This window comes from Cyprinus carpio, chromosome B19, assembly GCF_018340385.1.
Source record: "Cyprinus carpio isolate SPL01 chromosome B19, ASM1834038v1, whole genome shotgun sequence".
Classification (NCBI taxonomy): Eukaryota; Metazoa; Chordata; class Actinopteri; order Cypriniformes; family Cyprinidae; genus Cyprinus; species Cyprinus carpio.
The window spans coordinates 28,798,800-28,804,832 of record NC_056615.1 but is presented as its reverse complement, the minus strand read 5'-3'; the positions used below and the strand labels follow the sequence as shown (position 1 = coordinate 28,804,832).

At 38.7% G+C, this 6,033-nt stretch overlaps 1 pseudogene; it reads right to left on the bottom strand.

Annotated features, from left to right (window-relative positions):
* Positions 1–6,033, bottom strand: part of LOC109070544 — a 731,031-nt pseudogene that overhangs the window by 711,003 nt on the left and 13,995 nt on the right.

The window sequence follows — 6,033 nt, the reverse complement described above, 5'->3', positions numbered from 1 at the left end:
GACAGACACAGAGACAGACCAAACACCACAGGACACCACACACACAGAAACACACAGACACACAACCACACACACACACACACACACACACAACACACACACACACACACACACACACAGACAGACACACACACACAGAGACAGACAACACACACACCACACCCCCACACACACACACACCAGACACACACCACACACACACACACAGACAACAGACACACACACACACACACACAAACCACACAGACACACACACACACACACACACACCACACACACACACACAGACAGACACAGAGACAACACACACACCAGACCACACACACACACACACACACACACACACACACACACACACACACACACACACACACACACACAGACACGGAGACAGACACACACACACAGACACACACACACACACACACACTCAGACACACACACACAACACACACACACACACAGACAGACACAGAGACACACACACACACACACACAGACACAGACACACACACACACACACACACAGACAGACACAGAGACAGACACACACACAGACACAGACACAGACACACACACACACACACACACACACACACACACAGGATGAGTGTCACGCCTCAGCTCAGAGGAACACATCTGGTTGTCGTTGGTCTGCGCACCTGTGCTGTGAGTGTGAACGCGCTCCACAGCGGCATGTTGATGATGTGACTGTATCCGCTGCAGTAATCCGAGTGACACAGCTGTGTGTAAGACGTCTGGAAGAGAACGGCTGGACGGCCGTAAGGCAGGTGTGTGGCATCTGCACAAACACACGATCAAAAATATCACACACTCAAGAGATTCACTCAAGAACTTTACTAGAATCAAACAGAATGCCCGAGTTCCTGGCACACTGTGTATTATACGGAGTGAGGGAGCCAAGATCAAAATTAAAAACAACATTTTCATTAGGACCAAACAAGATAATTCCTAATTTGTTTTCATTCAGCTGTAAGAAATTGCTTGGAAGCCATAACTTAAGTTCATTTAGGCAATCTAACAATGGCTTAAGAGAATGCTTATTATTGTGCTGTAGGGGAAGATAAAGCTGGGTATAGATGAAAGAGACACCATTTTTTAAAGATAGAAAACAAGGGGAGCAAATACATAGAAAAAAACACAGCGCCCAGGATTGAACCTTGCGGAACACCGCAACCAAGAGGAATGTCAGAAGAAGAGTAACACCCTAACTGAACATTAAAACACCTATTTGACAAATAAGAGCAAAACCATTGTAAAAACCATACCACGAAGTCCTACAACAAGACTCCAGGCGTGACAGAAGAACGTTGTGGTCAACTGAATCAAATGCAGCACTTAGGTCTAAAAGGACAAGAGCCATGGGTTTCCCTGAATCTGTCGTGAGAAATATGTCACTTAAGACTCTTAACAGGGCCAATTCAGTGCTATATAAAGCTTTAAAACCTGATTGAAAGACTTCATTAGTTGAATTATCTGTCAAGAAGGACTGGAGTTGAGCCAGTACAACTTTCTCCTTAATCTTTGAAATAAAAGAAAGATTTGAAATTCTCACTCATTCTGTCTGCCTGGACAATCATTCCTAACTAAAATATTATATAAAAATATTATTAAAGCTGCACTTCTAATGTTTTTTGGTTAAAAAAGCTGCATTTCTCCTCTTGTCTTCTTTACTGCCCTATCTAGGTGCCCTATCTATCTATCTACCTGGCATGTGGTATTTCAACTAGTGTTAACTCTTAACAAGCTGCTTTTGAAAGTCAATTTCAGATAAAACCATCTTCTAAATGCATAAATCTAAAATAATCTCTAAAAAAAAAAAAAATCTGTAAAAAATGAACAAGAATCAATTACTGTGGGCCTTATCGAGACTTTATCGAACCTCTTAAAATCCTGAGATGTACTAACTATCCCGCTAAGATTGTTTTGTAATATTGTTTTTTCAGTCTTTTTTTTGTAGAAGGTAACTAGAGAGATTCTCAAACATCAGATTCATCCAGTGCTGAAGCACAACTGACCATAACTACTGTATAAATCACTCGATGTAGTTTTGTGTTTCAACCAAAGACAGCAACAGAGAGCATGTTCAGATCCACAGTCCTTAAATAACAATACAAAGAACTTAAATTATGTACATTTTAAATGCACTGCTTCTATAATAACTTCTATCTATTGTTTGCATTTGTTTAAAGCCTTACTCTCTCCCTCTTCTCTTCATGTAAGTTTCAGTATTTTTTGTTGCATTTTTGTCCTTTTTATTTGTTTTTGTCTGTTTAAAACATGTCTATTGTTTACATTAATTTTATTTTTTTTATTTTAGATTGTTACATACATAGATACATATCTGAAACTTAAAAGTTTTGATTTTTTTGTCCTTTTAATTTTTTTTTATATATATAAATAGGTCTGTATAGTTTTATACATATTAGTTTTATTTTATTTAGTACAAGAAAAACTAAACAAAGGTAACTATCTGAATAGGGGTCATATGACGTTGCTGAAAATAACATTATTTTGTGCATTTGGTGTAATAAAATGTGTTTTATGTGGTTTAAAGGTTCAAAAAACACATTATTTTCCACATACTGTACTTTATTGTTGCTCCTCTATGCCCCGCCTTCTGAAACGCTTTCTAAAATGATTTTCACAAAGCTCATCGTTCTGAAAAGCGAGGTGTGCTCTGATTGGCCAGCTATCCAGTGCGTTGTGATTGGCCGAATGCCTCAAGCGTCTGACGGAAAAGTTACGCCCCTCTCCATACTGTGATTCCGTCTCCTGGCACGACCAGATAAGACCAATAAAACCCATTACAAACGAGGCATTTGCTGCATCCAGTGGGGACATGATTATAGTGACTTATACTGTGTCTTTAAGTGTTGCGTTGCGTATCGCGCTGCGCAAACATAAAACCATGTCTGCATTTGTGATCGGAGAAACTACAAACAGCAAGCGCTACTCTACACTGCTCAAAACTCGAGTTTGAATCATCAGTGACAAATCCTTTACATATAAAACATGTACTGACAGGCTGTGAGTCAGAAGCACCAGACTGTCCTTGCAAAGTTATAATTGCCCAACTTTATAGAACAGTCTTTGAGCACAGACCCATTGTAGGCTACTGGTTCAGGAAACAGTTCTCCATTAAATGCGTCACATACTGCGGGCTTGAGTAAGGAACGGCCAGTGGACCTGAGAACGGTGCGGCAACCACATGTGACGACCCCGGGCTGGACTCCGCTTCATCCACGGTGAAAGCTGATTCGGTGATCCACAGTTCGACTTTTATAAAGAATATCTCTTTGGATTTAAGACTTTATTCTTTGCAACTTTACAGATCTTCTTTATCCACCAAGAGCTTACACTCCAAAGAGAAAGAAAAATTTGAAATCGTCTGTACAGTAGAGGGCGCCGCTCAAACTAATCACATGAAGAATATGACGCAGGAGAAGAAAGATAAACACTATTCAGCAATAACGCAAATCAAAAACAAATATCATTTTTGTTTATTAGTATGGTTGAATTGGATCATCGAAGGTCAGCAGCAAAGACACTGGTTAATAATATAGGATTAAATACATAAATGATATTTGTCTTATTTAACATAGTTAACTATTGCAGGTTTCAGTGTTAATTTCGTTAACGAACATTTTTTCTGTGACGAAGACGAGACGTTGACGAGCTAAAAATAATATCTGATGACGAAATTATGACGAAATTTATGCCGCGTTTTCGTTAACTAGACGAGACTGGACTATAATGTTATTTGAGGACTACCAGACATTCAAAATGCATCCTATAGGCTTTTGTCTTTCAAAATGTGCGTCCCTGTCATTGGATTGCGATCGGATAAGGGGCGTTTGAATATCTAGTCTCAGTATAGCAGCCGCGGATGGATAGACTAATAAAACGCGAAATAGCGATCTGAAACAATGGCCTCAGCACCCGAAGGGGTATGGATAAGGTAACCAGACGTCCCGTTTTTCCCGGGAGTCACAATTCGTTGTCGATTAACTTAAAGTTGGTGAAGGTGGGATAGGCGAAATCACGCTGATAGAAGTGTTCTCTCTGTCGCGCGCGCGCACGCTCCACTTCCTCAGTTCTCATATACAGCGCGCGATCAGTTCTCAGCGCTCAAATACACACACAGCAGTCCAAATGTCTATCGTGTAGAGTATCTCACGTAAATACATTTATGGATTAAGTGAAAATAAACAGGTGAGTGAAAACTGAACGTGTGTCAGTATTACATGCATGCCTTCTGTCTTAAAGGGACAGCATTCCTAATTAAGTACCTATCTGTCATTATAATGTTAACCAACAAAAGATGTTAAATAAATGTATACATGTTAAGTAAAACCTACAGTATCTGAAAAATGAGTTTAATTTGTATCTCTATTGTATTTGTCTTATTGTGCTTCCTTTTAAAATATTTATATATTATATATTATATATATATATATATATATATATATATATATATATATATATATATATATATATACTATTTTTATAAGTTGCTCCTTTTTCACTTAAAGAGAAAGTTCACCCAAAAATGAAAAAAGAATATTGTCATAATTTATTCAAGATTTTCCAAATTCAGTCCTTGATTCAAATTTCTCATAAGCTTAATTGATTTGGTCTAAAGAGAGAAAGAATTAATGATTATTTTAATTTGAAAACTACATATAAAATCGCTACCAAAAATAAATTCTGGTAACTACAGTTTGGCTAAAACTATTGACTAAAAGTAGTGACTAAAATTTGACTAAAATGCAATGACTTTTCGTCGACTAAAACTAGACTAAAACTATGAAAGACTCAAATGACTAAAATGTGACTAAGACTATTAAGCATTTTCGTCTCAAGACTAAGACTAAGACTAAATCAAAAACGCCTGCCAAAATTAACACTGGCAGGTTTGTATAATATTCTGAGTTTGTATTTGACTGTTTTTATTGATTCTGAGGAACACTGAATCTGTTTTTGAGTAAACACATGTTGATATTTAGTCTAGAACTACAGTGAGATCATGTTCACACACAACACTCTGCACTTACTCCTGATTTCTGTCACCATGGCAACACCAGAGCTGTCACTCAACACATGAGAAACAAAGTAACTGGAGATACTTATTTGAAAAAGCAACTCAGATATTTCCTTCTAAATTAAAAAGTAATGCATTACTTTACTAGTTACTTGGGAAAAGTAATCTGATTATGTAACTCACGTCTTTAGTAATACGTTACCCCAACACTGAACCCCAATACATACATATTTTTGGTTACATTATATCGCGCACACACACACACACACACACACACACACACACACACACACACACACTTCCTCCCTGTTTGATCACATGACCGGTCACTGAAGGATGTGAAAATGAAAGTGAAAGTGAAACAGATCTTAACTGTTCAACGGTCCGTCAGCAGCGGAAGGAAACCTCTGGGAACTTTCTTCAATGTTGTTCTGTGAACGAGAACAGACTCAATCCACTGACCTGCAGAGAACACGCGTGTGTGTGTGTGAGTGTCGCTGACCTCATCGTCACAGTTACAGCCCAGGTCATGGGTCACCTCAGTGGGTGGGGCTAAGTGGGTGGGGCTAAAAGGCGTGGGTGATGTCACTTCCTCTGGCTGTGTGGGGGTGTAGGGGGGGCTCCTCAAGACGCCATTCAGACTGCCGTGAGTCCCGTTATAATCAAACCCAGCAAATCTACACAAAAACAAAAAAAAAAAAAAAAAAAAAACACACACACAAACAACTGATGCTTGCATTAATCTGTCATGGCTCTCATAATCTAAGAATACTAATAAACCCAGCGGGATCTTCACCACACATGACGTTATACAGCTCGATGTTCTCAAAAACTGGCACTTCTGTCTTGAAATTGAAGCTCGGTCCAAATCCCAGAAAGATCGTCTGCGAGAAACAGGACAGGTTACTGTACTGATTAAATGATTGATTGATTGACTGACTGATTTACCTGCATGCTGCTGATCTTGT